At 37.4% G+C, this 17,278-nt stretch overlaps 1 protein-coding gene across 41 annotated transcripts in view; it reads right to left on the reverse strand.

Annotated features, from left to right (window-relative positions):
- LOC101715682 (uncharacterized) overlaps positions 1–17,278 on the reverse strand; it is a 348,006-nt gene that overhangs the window by 33,790 nt on the left and 296,938 nt on the right. For 38 of the 41 annotated variants that reach the window (XR_015449165.1, XR_015449164.1, XR_015449163.1 and 35 more), the window contains one exon: positions 16,871–16,896. The exons of 2 other annotated variants lie outside the window; for them this stretch is intronic. The gene's annotated coding sequence lies outside the window, so the exon portion shown is untranslated. Of the gene's footprint in view, positions 1–14,594; positions 14,928–16,870; positions 16,897–17,278 lie in introns of all 41 variants that reach the window. One more of the 41 variants, XM_087206096.1, reaches the window with a different exon arrangement.

A 17,278-nucleotide genomic window follows, 5' to 3' on the forward strand; every position in this document is an offset into this window, starting at 1 on the left:
CCCTCTTCCACTGCTAGTGGGAGTGTAGACTGGTGCAACCACTGTGGAAAGCTCTATGGAGATACTAGGACTGGCAGTCCCATTTGACCCAGCTATTCCCCTGCTGGGTATCTTCCCCAAAGAATTAAAAGAATCATACCATAGTGATATATATGCACCCATGTTCATTGCAGCACAATTTATAATAGCTAAAACTTGGAAGCAGCCCAAATGCCCATCAATGGCAGACTGGATTAAGAAAATGTGGGGTTTCTATAAAATGGAGTACTACTCAGCCATAAAAATGAGAAATTAGAGACATTTATAGCTAAATGTATGCACATTGAGGCAATAATCTTAAGTTAAATAAATAGGACACACATGTTTAAATACCGAATAGTTTCTCTAGTGTGAGAAACTGAAAGTGTAAATAAGGACTAAAAGGTATAATAGATAATGTGAAATAGGAAGAAAAGGGGAAAGGGGGAAGGGGAAGAGGAAGGGTAGGGGAAAGGAAAGAAGGGAATGGAATTAATATGAGAAACTGAAAAAAATGGAAACAAGGTCTTTGTAAATAGGCAGGGATAGAGGGGTTGAAGGGAGAGCAGGGGAAGAGGGAAAAATAAGAACCAAGAGAGATTATGCAAAGGTGCAAATCTCCAATGATGAATGCCATTATATTTTATACCTAAAATGTACCAATAAAATAAAATTTAAAACAAAAAATAAATAAGTAAATAAATATTTTACATAGGCAATATAACTTGTTGAGCTCCTATGACAACCCTGTAAAGTGGGTAAGAGAAGTCCTATTATTTCCATTTTATAATTGAGGATACTGAAGCACAAAAATGCAAAATCAATTTTCCCACATCAACAAAACTAGAGGGAAATTGAAGCCATATCCTTTTCATAACTAGCTCAGTGTTCTTCTCCCACTTCCAGAGGTAGGTAGGGGAGAAAGATGGACACAGATGTAGCTAGCATCATAAAATCGAGAATATGCTAAAGGGAAATTAGAAGAGAAAAAATAGTTACTCCTTATTTAATAAACCGGATTCTTCTGGACAAGAATTCTGGAAAAAAGTGGGCAAAAAGTACATTTCAAAATCAACAGAATTATAGGGGACAAAAGAGGCAAACATCTCTGAGTTTGAAAAGATTACACAGACAGTAGATGGGTAATTTATTTAGGGTTTTCAATGTGCTGGGAAACCAACTAGAAATCTGACATGTGTTATCTCATCAGTCTTCAAAATAACATCACCAATAAGACTGTACTAGGATATGATATAATGTAACATAATACAATGTATTATATAACATAACATGACATAATACAATCCCCAGAAGTTAAGCAATAGGACAACTTGCCAAAGTTCACATAGCAGAAAGTGGCATTGGGTCGAAGCCCAAATCTGCCTGACTCCTAGATTGGAGTCTCTCTCTCTGGACATGAGTCAGAGTTGTGATCAAAGAACCCAACCCAACTAAGCTCAGAAGAGGAAAGTGGAAAGAAAGCTGGAGTAGAAGAGCAGGTAAACAGTTTTCTGAAGATCATGAACTTCAGGAGAACCTCTTTTTGCCTGAGCATTGACAAATGATTTATATTGTTAGAAAATTTGTGATACATTGGCCCTGTTTCTCAGTTGGCAAACTGTGTCATGGTCCCCAAAAGAAGGAGCTCAGCCTTTATCTACTTGCTTTTTCTCTCTCTTCTTTGTCTGTTCCTCAGCACATGACAGCAGCACACCAGTGGGTTTTCTGCTGAACTGATACCACAATTTGAGACTACACAGTATCATGAAAAGATTCCAAACCTCAAATATAACATCCCTGGATCCAAACCCAGCCTGAATTAGTAGCTGTGCTTCCTGGGTAAATAATTTAACTTCTCTGAGCCTCATAGGATAATAGTTTCTACCTCATAGGAGGCTAGAAGAACTAAAAGAGATTCCTGGGTATGAATTCCTGGTTGATGCATGGGACATTCTAGTATTCAGTACATGTTCTTTGCAGTCTAAATCACTTTGCAGAAAGGCTAGCTTTCTTTCTAGGAGAACACGAAGGGAAAAGAAGAGCAGACAGTGGTGGACTGAGTTGTGAGGTAAAGATCACCACAGATAATTCAGGCCTGATGATTCTGCATGACCCTCATTGCTGCTCTGCTTCCTGATTACAGCATTTGCCACTGCAGCAGGGTACAGGGACGGGACAAAATCCCTCAGCGGTGACTTTCCGCTTCCTGGGCCTCTCAGCACTCACTGCTTCCTCTCCACATACTTCTAGGTCGTGTCTCTTTCAAAGCTAACATGTTGATTTCTCCACTCCTTCATCTCAATGTTTCTAATCTTCATAGGCCTTCCTGCTACATGAGGTGGGGGACTGGGGCCCTTGGGTCCTGGGATTACTCCAAGAACCAAAAGCTAAGTTTCTGGGACACACGTAGGAGTTCCTGTGGCCTCCAATGCCTGAAGAGTATTGGGAGTGTGTGTGCTATTCTGGCCCCCAAACTACATCTGCAAAACTCACATGTCAGATGCAGGTAAAGAGAAAACCACCTGCTCCCACTGGCCACTTGTGTCCAAATGGGACTCTTCCAGCAGCCTCTTTGGGCTGCTTGGCAAAAGCATATGAGACCTCTTGTATTTCCCAACTATTACCCAAGGGAGCTGCTAGATTCTAGTGAAGTGCATGTTCTTCCATTCCTGACACCTGTTGGACAAGAAAGAGGAGAGAGAGTTGGGGAGCACAGGAGAAGAGGAAAGTGAAGACAGGAACTCCCCTTTCCTGCTGCCCTCTCACTCCTTTTCTGTCTGTCCCTTGAGACCGTGGGAAGGAGACAAACACATAGACACCAGTAAAGAAGAAGTGGGCTGTGCCCTGGCAGGTGGATGGAACAAGCTGGGATCATCTGAGGCTCCAGGGATCATCTGGAATCATGCGAGCCTGCATGTGGCTATCGCTGAAGTGCAGACATGATTCCTGCTCTCTGCAGAATGCCCACATCCTCTGGCCTGGGTGTGGCTGATGGAAAAGCAGAGTGCTTCCCTCTGTCCTGTGATTGTGGCTGGCTGCTCACTTCCTCTAGAGGCACAGTGAATGTTTTACCTTTCTACCAGGATAGAAGTTTGCCTCAACCCACACACATGTGCCAAAGGGCACTTCAATATGTTTGTTAAATAATAACAATACGACTATAACAGCAACGAAGATGACTATGATGATGTGATGGCTATTTTTTCTTGAGCACTTCCTCCTCAGGACCCCATATTAAGCAGTTCCTTCAAGTCTGTTATCTCATATAACACTCAGCTCTTTGGCATGATCCTACACAATCTGACTCCAACCCTGCTTTCCAGCATTGGCTCCCACCATTCTCTATGCACCAGCCTGCTTGCTGTTTTGTGGCAAGGTGCTCGACCTTTTACTCTGCCTGCAATGCCCTCCTCACACCCTACCCTCTTCTTAAGATCTAGCTTAAATATTCCTCAACATACAAAGTTATAAACATATCCCTAGGCAGAGAGAGTTAGTTGCTTCTTCCTCAGGACTCTCTTATAATTTACTCACACATCTTGTAGAGAAATGGTCCCATGGCACTGCACAGTGTGTTGCCTCTTTCTAGACCATGAGCTCTTTCACGAAGGCATTCTTGTGCATCAAGAGTGCTAGGCCCATGGGTGGTATCAGCTCTTCTCTTTGGTACCCTGACTACATGAGCTCAGAGAAATAAGGACACAACAGAACTTAGGGTAGCTGAGAGAAGATGCGTAGAAGAGATGGGACTCAGACATGTGCAGGGAAGAAAGGAGAGAGTTCCAGACAAGAACAGAGAAAATATAAGCAAAAATAAAATCTCTTATCAAACCTTCCGATGATCTAATTCAGTTAGACATGTTAACTCTCTACACCTTTTAAATCAGGGACTCTTTTCTTAATAAGAAATATTCATTTTTAAATCAACTCATGGGAGTATAAGAGATAAAATTATATACTCATTTAAATGTACAAATTCATAAGTTTTTATTGATAAATATGTGTGTGCATGTGTGTGACCAACACACATGTAAAAGAATCTGAAGATTCTTTTGCTTTTCTAGCTTTTTGTGTGAATAAAAGCATTACAATATTACACTTTGTGTCTGGTTTTTTTTTTCTTCTATAATGATTTTGAAATTCATCTATATTGTTGCAAATATTAATACTTTATTCCTATTTATTGCAGAATAGTATGGATATACAATAGTATGTTGATGGTTTCACCTCTTCTTAGACATTTGAGTTCTTTCTAGTTTGGTATTTTAATGAATAAGGTTACTATGAACATTGATGTAAAAAGTGTTGTGTGGACATGTTCTATTTTTCTCTGTTCTACTTAGAAGTAGAATGATAGGAGTTTGGGGGTAAGGGTATGTTTAACTTTGTAAGAAGCTAACATACTATTTTCTGTAGTGGCTATCCTACTAATTTATGTTAACACCAACAATATATGAGCGCTCCCATTGCTCCGTATCTTCATTGACACTTGACATCAACAGGCTTTTAAATTTAAATGACAGAATAGGTATGTAGTGATATCTCATTGTGGATTTAATTTATATCTTTCTGATTTCTAGTGACATGGAACACCTTTATATGACCATTCATAAATCTTGTGTTAAGTGGTTGTTCAAATCCTTTTCCTATTTTTGAAATAAGCTTTTGAATTTTAGAGTAGTTTTAGATTTGCAAAAAATGACAGCACAAAGAGTTCTATAACACTCAGATTCCAGTTTCTACTACTGTTAACATATTACATTAATATGGTAAATTTGACACAATCAATGGAACAATATTGTCATATTATTAGTAGCTAAAGTTCATACTTTCTTGGGATATCTTTAAACAATATATGTTACTAATATAACATCACTGGGTTTTTGGCTTTTTTCTTTCTTAAATTCTTTTATTGGTACTTTTTAGGTATACAATACATTTATACTTATCTTTGGGAGCTTGTACCTTTACATAATGTATCTTGGTTCTTATTTTTTCCCCATTCCCCTGCCCTCCCTTCAACTCCTCCACCCTCCCCAATTTACAAAGACTTTGTTTCCATTTTTTCCTTTCCTCATATTTTTTCCTTTCCCTTCTTTTTCCCTACCCCCTCACTTCCCCTTCCCTTTTGCCCCTTTTCTTCCTATTTCACATTATCAATTATTTATTTTAATCCTTATTTACACTTTCAGTTTCTCACACTAGAGAAAATATTCAGTATTTACACACATGTGTCCTATTTATTTCACTTAAAAGTATTGCCTCAATGTGCATCCATTTAACTATAAATGTCTCTAGTTTGTTGTTCTTTGTGGCTGAGTAGTACTCTGTTTTATAAAAAAATCCAACATCTTCTTTATCCAGTCTCCAGTTGATGGGCGCTTGGGCTCTTTCCAAGCTTTAGCTATTACAAACTGTGCCTCTATAAACATGGGCGAGCATTTATCACTGTGGTATGATTCTTTTATAGCTGGGTCAAATGGGACCTCTAATCCTAGACTTTTAAGTATCTCCATATTGATTTCCACAGTGGCTGCACCAGTCTGCACTCTCACCAACAATGGAGAAGGGTTCCTTTCTCCCCACACCCCAGCCAGCATTTGTTACTGGTTGATTTCTTGATAGCAGCCATTCTTTCTGGGGTGAGGTGGAATCTCAGTGTTGTTCTCATCTGCATCTCTCGAATGACCAGTGATGTTGAACATTTTTTCATATGTTTATTTGCTGCTTTTACTTCTTTGTCTGAGAAATGTCTGTTCATTTCAGATGCACATTTTTGAATTGGGTCTTTAAATTTGGGGGGGCGATTTTTTTAAAGTTCTTTATATATTCTAGATAGTAGACCTTTGTCCAAGGTATAGCTGCTAAAAATTTTTTCCCCACATTGTAGGTTGTTTCTTAGTTCTGTTGGTGATTTCTCTTGCAGTGCAAAAGCTTTTTAATAAGATGAGATCCCAATTGTTGATTCTTTATGCTAGTTTCCATGCTACTGAGGTTTTGTTCATAAAGTCTTTTCCTATCCCAATGTCTTCAAGAGTTCTACCTAACTTATCTTCCAGCCAGTTTAGTGTTTCTGTTTAAGTTATCACTGTTAATGCTAATTGTGGTCACCAGATAAGGTGATGTGTTGTCTAGTTTCCTACCTATACAGTTTTTATTCTTTTCCCTATTTCCATACTCTGCTCTTCAGAAGGAAATCATGATATGCAGCTCACACTTAAAAGATAGGAACTTGGGCCAGGGATTTAGCTCAGTTGTTCTGGTGCCTGCCTAGCAAGCACAAGGACCTGAGTTCAATCCCCGGTACAAAAAAAAAAAAAAAAGAAAAAGAAAAAGATAGGAACTTATGATCCACTTCCCTGAATATAGGGATTTACTACAAGAATTATTTAGAATTCATATGAACAGGAGAATTATCAATGCCCTCTCATTTATTTTTCAATCACTTCTTCATCTAAATATAAACTCAGATAGATGTTCTATACTTTAGTTATACTTCAGTACTACTTTACATATTTTGTTGCTTAAATTGTCCCAGCTTTGTCCATTGGGAGTGCTTTCCATTGTTCCTTGTGTCCCATTGAAATACTCCCTTCATTTGTTTACTGAAAACTTGCTTATTTTCTGGCACTATGAGAACCTTCAGGCTCTTCTGGTATATTTCCTGTCCCAGGCATGGAATTAACTATTTCTTCAAAGAACTATTCTGGTTCTATTTAGGTAATGATATGAGACACTAAGAGCTGGGTGTTGCCTGTACTCCCAGCTACTTGGTGTCATTGCTTTGAGACCCACTCAGCAGGCTGAGCTCGGAAGTACCTATGTACTTCCTATACAAGTACCTATGTACTTGTAGTCCATGTATATTTACAGATCTAGGCAGCTAACTACACATGAGTTTGTACTGATGTCACTCACTCTAATCCAGAACCTCCTGGTTCATTCTAATGGCCCCTCTGGTTTCTGTAACCTGCTACTCCACCAATGAGAACCTAGCTGTCAGCATCCTTCCCATTTACTTACTTGTTTCATCCCAATATACAAGCACAATGACTTCAAAATGGTTAAACCTTATACCTCATGGAAACAACTATATCAACCATACTGTAGTGCTTTTGTACAGTTCCTTTTGACTTTAGTCTTAACATCTATATTCATTTCCAAAGTTACTTATGTCAGCACCTTCCTAACCCCCATCCCTTCCACAAGGTTATGTCATACATTTGTAATACACTTAGATTCTTTGTATCACTGTCTGCATTTCATCCTGGAATCTCCTGATCTCCTAATTGAATTTCTTTAATTTGCATGCATGAAGGTTTACTGTCTGTGCTCCACAGTTCTATGTGGTTTGGTAAATACATAGTGTCCTGAATCCACAGCTGACGTATCACAGAGAATAGCTTTACTGCCCTAAAAAAATCCCCTGTACTTCATCTATCCAACCTCTACCCCAAACCCTTGGCAGCCACTGATCTACTTTTCATTCCTACAGCTTTATCTTTTCCAGATTGTCATATAAATGGAATCACACAGAGCAGCCATTTAACATTGACTTCTTTCACTTAGCAACAAGTATTTTCAGACTCATCTATGATGTGGCATGAATTAATCATTCACTTCTTATTGCAGAATAGTAGTCCATTATATAGATGTATTTCAGTTCATTTATCCAGTTGCCTATCAAATGACATCATTAGCAGTTTATTTTTTGTCAATTATGAATAAAAGTCCTAAAAAACATTAAAAGATGTTTTCCTATGGGCATAGTTTTCAGATCAATTGGATCAATACCTAGAAATTAAAAGGGTTGATTGTGTTGTAAGACTATGTATACTCTTATAAACTCTCTTCCAAAATTATTGTAGCATCTGCTTTCCTACAAGCAAATGAAAAATTCATGTTATTCTGTATCCTTTCTAACAATTGGTATTTTGGACTTTGAGGGCTCGGTAATTTTATTTTTTTTCCCCATTAACTTTATTGGTACATTTTAGGTATAAAATACAGTTACATTCATCACTGGGATCTTGTACCTTTACATGAGTATCTTGGTTCTAATTTTTTCCCCCCTTATCTTGCCCTCCCTTCACCCTCTCCACCCTTCCCTATTTGCAAAGACTTTGTTTCCATTTTTTTCCTCTTCTCATATTTTTTCCTTTCCCTTTTTTCCCTTCCCCTACCCCTCCCAATTCCCCTGCTCTTTTAGACCTTTTCTTCCTGTTACACAATATCAGTTATACATTTTTTAAATTACAATATTAAGATCTAGGAGACATTACCACAGATTTTACAGAATTTAAAAGGATATAGAAAGCATATTTCAAACATCTGTTTTGAAATAAATTTGACAACTTCTAAGAAGTAACTTAGAAGACAAATTAATGAAACTAACTCTGGAGGAAATATAAAATTTGAATAGCACCTATTAAAGAAAGTATATTCCTAGCTTGAAAACCTACCTATATGACAACAGCAGGCTCATAAACATTTTAACTGATAAATTATATCAAACAATTAAAGCAGAAAAAAGAAGGAACACTTCTCCCCTCATTTTAGGAACTCAACATTGTGCTAATCCTAAAACTGGATAAAGATAATAGAAGAAAAAACTATGAACATAAATAGAAATTTAACAAAGCAAACTATTAGAAGTCAGATCTGGGAGGATGTAGAAAGTGGTTTTGTTATAGGGATGGCAGTTTTGGTTCAGCATTGGAAGATCCACTCCCAAAAGTCATCATTTTAACAGAGTAAAGGAAAAAGCCATATGATCCTGTCACTAGTTGGAGAAAAAGTATTGGTCTAAATTCTACAACTGTTCATGGTAAAAGCTATCAGAAGCCTAGAAGTAGAACAGAAACTTCTCAACAGATTAAAGACATGTACTCCATACTTCCAGCGAGAATGCCTTATTTGAATGGAGAAGATACAATGCATTCTCCTTATGGTGGGGAACAAGGGCAAATATGCTTACTCTTTATCTGTCCATTAAACTTTGAAACCTAGACCCACCAAAATAGTCTGGCAATAAAATGACACAACTAGGATAGGATTGGCACGGCAGAAGCAAAATCTTTATATGTAGATGAAATGATCATCTACAGAGAAAATACTAAGAAAGCTCTAGGAGCCCCTAGAACTTGTACTTGAATTTAGCAGGATTAGAAAACACAAGGTATATATAAAAACTCAGGTCTGTGTACACTTGCTATAAATGAAGAATTGGATATTGAAATTTAAAAGTTATGTAGGAGTACAAAGGACATAGAAAAGTTAAAAACAAAAACAAATACAAAAACAAAAACAGTGTTGGAAGACGTTTAGTGCCTAATTTTAAGACTTCTTCTAAAGCTACAGTAATCAAGGCAGTGTTGGTGTAAGGAAAGACATAGAGATCATTTGAATAAAACAGAGAATCTAGAAATAGAACCACACATATATGGTCCACTGAGTTTTGAAAGGTTATTTAACATTAGCATTTTATAGAATATAAACTCAATTCAAGAGCTGAGGAAGAGAGAGTGTTTTCAGCAAACAGCACTAGAACACCTGGTATCCGTATATAAAAAATTAACCTCAACCCTTTATTTCCATACATGAAAATAACTTGAAGGGATCTATGAACCTAAATAAGAAAGCCTAAAAGTATAAAATTTTAAGAAGAAATTATAAGGGAAAATATTTATGAATTCAGGGTAGGCAAGAACTACCTAGGATACAAAAAACATGATGTATAAAAGAAAAAAACTGAGAAATGAGATTCCATCAAAATTTAGAACTTTAAATGATATCATTAAAATGAAAAGTAGTCCTTAAACAGACCACATTTACAATGCATATAACCTATGACCAGAATATATAAAGAATTCTTAGAACTCATTAATAGACAACCCAATTAAAAAGTAGACATAAGAAGATGATAAATAGCCAGTATAGCACAAGGAATGGTGTGCAACTCTAGAATCAGAAAAATACTAATCAGTACAATAATAAGATTGAATTGTACACTCATTAGGGAGATGAAGTTAAAAGTTTTAAAAGCTTTGTCAAGACTTTTTCTTTTTGTTGGATTCTCCCCCTTTGCATTTAATTTGTCATGCCCAGTGGATTCATTCTGCTGGGTTTCGTGGGGTTGTGATCCTCATTGTGTTTTCCTAGGGTATTGTCTAAAATTTTTTGGAGTGCCGGTTTGGTATTCATGAAGTTCCTGAGGTGCTCTTTATCGTGAAAGTATCTTATTTCTCCATCAATTTTGAAAGATAGTTTTGCAGGGCACATCAATCTGGGTTGGAGGCTGTTTTCCTTTAGGGCTTGAAATACATCACTCCAAGCTCTTCTTGCCTTGAGGGTTTGCATTGAGAAGTCTGTTGTGATTCTGATGGGCTTTCCTTTGTATGTGATTTGTTTCTTTTCTCTCACTGCTTGTAGAATTTTGTTCTTCTGTTGGATTTCTGGAATCCTAACTATTACCTGCCTATGTGTAGATTTTTTTTGTATTAAATTCTTTTATTGGTACATTGTAGGTATACAACACAATTACATTTCTCATTGGGAATTGTACCTTTACATAATGCATCTTGGTTCTTATTTTTTCCCCATTCCTAGCCCTCCCTTCACCCCCTCCACCCTTCCCTATTTACAAAGACTTTATTTCCATTTTTTCCATTTCCCAGCATTTTTCCTTTCCCTTCTTTCCTCTCCCCTGCCCCTCCCACTACCCCTACCCATTTGGACCTTTTCTTCCTATTTTACATTATCGATTATTCATTCTAATCATTGGTACATTTTAGGTATACAATATAATGACATTCATCATTGGAAATTTGCACCTTTACATAGTCTCTCTTGGTTCTTATTTTTCACCCTTGCCCAGCCCTCCCTTCAACCCCTCCAGTCCTCCCTATTTACAAAGATTTTGTTCCTATTTTTCCATTTTCTCATATTAATCCCATTCCCTTCTATCCTTTCCCCTAGCCCTCCCACTTCCTTCCCCTTTGCCCCTTTTCTTCCTATTTCACATTACCTATTATACATTTAGTCCTTATTTACACTTTCAGTTTCTCACACCAGAGAAACTATTCGGTATTTACACATGTGTGAAGCCCACCTCCTCATGGTACATTCAGCTGTGGATTCATCAGTGGTTTAATCTGATGATGAGTATAGCACTGCATGATTCAATCACCTTCAAAAAACCACCACCTCTGAACAAATGATACTTTGGGGAAACATTCTAGATCTAAAACATAGTAGAGACACCATTATACATACTTGAAAACTGAGTTCCTCATAGGGTAAAATAACAGGACCAAGGCATATAGCAAGACCCTGATCTGAACATATAAGTCCTGACTCCAAATCCTATCCTTTTTCTTCTGCATTACCTGCAGGGAGTTCTTGCCATTGGTTCCTATTTCTCTGCATGGCTGGACACCTTTGTATTCATCTCCTCACTATTCACCACATGCAGTCTGAGGTTCTAGATTTGATCTCACCATCTAATTCTCTGAAAAAAATGAATTTGCTAATATAGTGGTGCCTTGGTTCATGAACGATCCTGGAAAAGATGGCCGCTTTCATTCAGGAAAGATGGCTGCAGTCATGTTCATTACCTGATCCAGAGTTGGCAAACAAAAACAAAATGTTGCCAAATGCTTCTGTTTTGAACCAAACTGTTTACAAACGAAAGCGTTCATGAACTGAGATACTACTGTAGTCTTTCCTTTCTCCAGCCTAGTCAAATGCATATCTGTGGGCTAATTAATACTTTGACCTACTTATCCAAGGACAGAGGCCAAAAAATTTCTTTCTCTAACATCCAGGAATGAATTCCAGCAGATCAAAAAGACCTCGCTGTTCTAGAAATCTACCTTGGTTATTGCATACAGTACTAGCTAGAGTAAAATTAGGCAATGAGCTAAGGATATGGGGGGGACATCCCCCTCCCTTGGAGTGTAAAATTATAAGCACTTCTTTCTTCTCCCTTTCTTATTCATGGCCACATCTTCTTTCTTCTCTTTTCTCTTTATCTTTTCCCTTTATGTATCAGATTATTTTTTTCATGTTTCTTCTGCATCATTCCTTCCAATGAGTCATCACCCCCTGTTAGGGTAGAGTGTCAATTTGATTTGCTTTGAGATCTGCTTGAGGGACTGATGGAGCACACTAGTGGGTGTGCCTGGGTGGGCCATGGAAGAGTGGTCTTGGGGGTCTATGTCTCGTCTTTTGTCCCTTTCTCTCTGGCACTGTTACTCTGCTCTGCTTCAGGCTTCCATTAACTACCAGCTTTCCTCTACCATGCCCTTCTGCAATGTGATTCTGCCTTTGAGCCAGGTGACTGTTTGAGCCAAGTCTTTAACACAGGTGCCTTTGAAGAACATTCAACATCCAAACAATAGTAGATGATTTGTGTATCTATATGTGTGTATACACATATATGTATATGTATATAGTTTATGTATATATGTCAACATAGATTCATCTTTAATTCTAATGGATACAATGGAGATAAGTGGGCTGAATAATAAAATCCTTAGGTACATTTTGGATATGTACATAAAGAACATTAAGTATTTGATCCTATACTTCAGTTCCCATAGGAATGGAAGACTAGCTGATCTTGAAGATAGCTTCATTTTTATTAAGAGATAGGAACTCAATTTTGGCAATTAATATAATTAGCCACAAGAATATAGTCTTTAATATGATCCTGCCAAACATCACCATTATGTTCAGATAAAAAGCAAAGATTCATTTATGGAAAGTTTATGTCTCCAAATGAAAACTCATTGGCATACTTTTGAGATTGGGAAAGAGGTTACAGATATTTTTCAATGATATCTTTTACTGCTCACAAAAATGACAAAAAGAAGAACCCATGAAATCTTGTGAACAGGCCTAAGAAAAGTTTTGAATACAACTGAGATGAAGTAACTGCCTCCCCAGCTTCATCAGATGAAAGTCTAGTTGATGTTGGTCAACAGCTCCCTAAATCTTTTTTCTTTGTTTGTTTTTCATAAAATCTCTAAACTTTATTTTAAAATCTTTACTTATTTTTATTAGTACATGTTTGCAGTTCATGCAGTTTATTGGAGGAAAGATGTCCTATTTAACAAGCGGTGTTGGAAAAACTGGTTATTCCAACCAGTTTCTGTGTTTGCACAAGAATGAAACTGGATCCTTACCTCTCACCATGTATAAATTAAAATCAAAATGGATCAAAGATCTAAACATTAAAACAGAAACATTAAACCTTTTGGAAGATAAAATAGGTAAAACATTTGAAGACATAGGTGTAAGAAAGGATTTTCTAAACCGAACCTCACTGGCACAAGAAATAGCAGCAAGAATCAACAAATGAGATTATATCAGACTAAAAAGCTTCTATACAGCAAAAGAATCAATCAGTAGAGTGAAGAGAAACCTAGAGAATGGGAAAAAATGTTTTCAAGCTACTCCTCAGAAAGAGGACTAATATCTAGAATATACAAAGAACTCAAAAAAAAATAATAAACCAGCTCCCTAAATCTTGAAGACTGGGTTAGAATCTCAGATCAACACACAGGCACTTTGTTTATCTCAATGATTGGTGTCTCCCTGTTCTTTTTCACTTCCTTTTAAAAATATAAATAAATAAAATGTGGTATCTTTGAGACACATGAAATGCTTATAGTCAAGATTCACTCATTCTGCATTTTTAATGTTTATCCCAGAAGATAATATCAATTAGGTAAGATAGAGGACTTTTCGGTTGTAACTCAAATTCTAAAAATACTTTACAATGGATTTATCTGAAAATAGTTTAATGCTTTCTTAGCTACAAGCTAAGCATGAGCCCCAAATTATATACTTAAGAGAAATTCTACCTTTAATATTGCTTAGATCTCATCTAGTGTTAAGTTAGAGGTGTCTCACTGGGGGAGGGGAAGAAATCTGAGACTATCCATAGTGTGACCAGTCTGATAATGATAGCAATAGAAAGAAGTTGAGGCATATGGGAGTGACAAGGGACCTGATTGTGCAGTGCTTTTTCCACCACATTTTGCTGATTCCCTTGGAAAATAACATGATGCAGAGTATCCCTGTCCAGCAACATCAGAGAGGAACAATCAATATGGCCAGCTACAGGTCTCCTATGGACCAACATCTGGAACATGCAGAGGGAAGCAATGAGTTTAGAAAAACAAGAAACATGGCAACCTTGTGGAATAGAATTCATCCTGCTGCCCGGACAGGAAAGAAAGGCCAATGGGTAGGAGGTAGTCCTTCAAATGCTTCATTTGCACTATTCTCAGTATTAGTATGTGCTGCAGGGGATTACCAAGGTAAAATAGAGAGGGACATAAGGGTTGGGTGCAATCAAGACACAGTCAAAGGGGAGACTTGGAGAGGAAGAAGACTGAAATCTCACTAAATTACACTTACCTATGACACTTTCCTTCTAGAGCTTGACGTCTTTCTGCAACACCTTGCATGATTTGTATGTTGTAGGACTTAATTTGCTTATACTAGCTAAAGACTGATCCCAACCTCATCTACAGCTGAATGAAAATCCTCTTCACACTGCCACTTACCATCTGTTAGAGGGCACTTTGGTTCTGTCTGGCCAGCATCCCCTTCCCTGGAGATCACTCTAATTTCCCTTGAGTGAGCCATCGTGGAGTTTCGGAGAGACTGCTCTTAACTCCCGCTCCTAGGGCTGGGCAGCTTGATGAAGTGGGACTAGTAAAAGGCTGTTTGCTTTCTTCAGAGGAACCCACATGAGCCACATTGAGTCCCTGAAATCCTTCCCCAGGACTTTGACTGGGCTTTCAGGGAAAAAAGCTTTATCATTCTGCTTGGGGTTTTCTAAGTAACAAGATGAAGCTGCTCGAGTACACCCTCACCTTCATTTGAATTAAGTCCACCTGAAAATAGAGCCAACACAGAGAGAAAGAAAATAGAGAAATGATAACCACCTGTGTCCAAACCCAGCTGCATGCCTAGAAAGCTCAGTTTTCAGGGCCATTAAATAGCCTGTTTTGCTAAAACTAATTTGGGCTTGACTATCAAATGCAATTCTATAAGTCCTGATAATTTCAATTTTCTACCATTAAATGCTAAGATTAGCTGTGGGTCAAAGTATGGGGGCTATCCCACAATAGTCTTGACTCCTCCAGACCCTTCTTAATCCTCACTATTAAGTTTTTCAGAGCTCCCATTACCCCAGTAGTATCAGAGCATGAAAGTCTTCTGAATAACTTTTTTGACTATCCTTGGTTACTAAACTCTCAAACAGAGGAGATTCTTCACTACTTTTTAAATTACAATACCTCTGGAGAGGAATAAATCTAAGAACATCAGAGCCCAGCACTATGAAATGTGTTTGAACACAATGACCCTGTAGCCAAAGGGCTTATGCAAAGAGAAATCACAAAGATGTTATGCAAAACAGGCTCAATTTCTCTATATTTGTGCATAGGCTTTTGGGTCAGGCAGGGTGTGTACATGAGAAAGATAAATGGAACATTCTCTTGTTTGGTGTTGACTTGGGAAGAGTTTTGAAGGGGAAGGGAGGGACACTGTGACAAATGGAGGGTGGAGGCCAGTTGGGGGATGCCTGCAGAGAGCAGACTAAGAGAACCATAGTGCATTTTCTGAACTAGAGGTTTTGTGGTCTAGGGGTCTTTTTTACACCAAGCCTAAATCTCATAACTCCAAGATTCTTACTTCCCTCAGCACAGAAGAAATATAATGTAAAATGAAGCCGAGATTGATACCACACTCAAGAAAGCTGAGCAATAAAATTTACAGCCTCCTAAAATGAGCTGATTCTTAAGAAGTTAAATTAAAATAAGTTCCTTCTTAAGAAGAAACCAGCAGGGTGGCCAGTTGACTCTAACCAAGTCATCCCAGAGGTCTCACTGACTCTGTTCTGACAGCATTGAGGTTTTCCTGCAGCCCTGAGGAACATGTGCTGGGTGAGCAGGATGTGTTGAATTTTATTTTAATTACTTAGTTTTAAAAAATTCTAACCTCAAAAGAACAAAGAGTACACTGTATGTGGCTCAGACATGATGAACTTGGCTGACTTGGAAGTCTTTCCATAGCCCAAATGTCCTTCTGAGCCCTACCTCCTTTCAGATGGAAGGATCTGAAAAAGTCTGCGGTGGCCCCTAGCTAGAATGTGGCCCCAGAAAGATGTGGACTTCAGTAAGTGCGGTAGCTAACATCTTGCTTTGTAAAAAGGGCAGTTAACCCAAGGAGCCAGCAAAGTGGCTGTCCTCCCCTTGTAAGACACTACAACTTCTGGGGCTCCACACTTCCCATCTATCCAGCAGAAAGGCTACTGTGTCTCCACTGGGTAGAAATAACACAAATCACAACCAGATGCTAAAAGCTACTATGCAGTGATAAACTTCTAAACAACACTGGAAAATCTGATTTCTTACTTACCTTCTCTGTACGTCCAGATAGTCTCCATCAAATGTCCAAATAAGTATATAAAATATTTAATTGACTTCTTCAGTTTATATCTAAACTTACATGTATATGTTTATATATAAATTTATTTGTTTATATACTAATTATACTAATACATATACTAATATATTTTGTATATCAATGATAATTTATTTTACTCATCCCTTTTCCTACAATTTTTCCCATCCTAACAACCATAGATAGTTCAAGCTGGATCGATGAATTATAATTATGCCATTCAGACTTCCCAATAAAAAGTTTTCTCTGATGATTTCAACAATGGGCTACTTTAAATGGGTGGGGAAAACAAAAGGAATAGGGTAATTTATTCAGTAAGCTGTGCAGGAAATTATTGGTTATATAGAGAAAAGGGAATTTGTCTTCTTACCTCAGACCATAAGCCAAAATAAGACCCTATAAAGAGAAAAATAGTTAACCATTGTATGTAAAATTATAAAGAGTAGAGGACATACTATAAAAATATAAAAGTACATACTTTTTCTTCTAATAAAAGGTGGACAAATGTGATCATTTAAAAATGTTAATGGCTATAAGTTAAAAGTAAACTATAGTATGCACAAAAGTAAAACATAAATAACAAAACATGAAAAATATTTATAAGCAAGGGGTACAAAGATGTGATGAGAAAGCTTAATAGATTTAAATGTAAAGAACTCTTAAATCATTAAGACAAAAACCATGGAAAACATTGGACCAAAACATGCCTAAGAGATTAAATGAAAATTTTAAATAACTTTATGGGGGAAAGTTCAACATCCCTTCTAATTACAAAGCA

This window comes from Heterocephalus glaber, unplaced genomic scaffold (assembly GCF_053883595.1).
Source record: "Heterocephalus glaber isolate CG9 unplaced genomic scaffold, H.glaber_assembly_v1.0 deba00000621, whole genome shotgun sequence".
NCBI lineage: Eukaryota > Metazoa > Chordata > Mammalia > Rodentia > Bathyergidae > Heterocephalus > Heterocephalus glaber.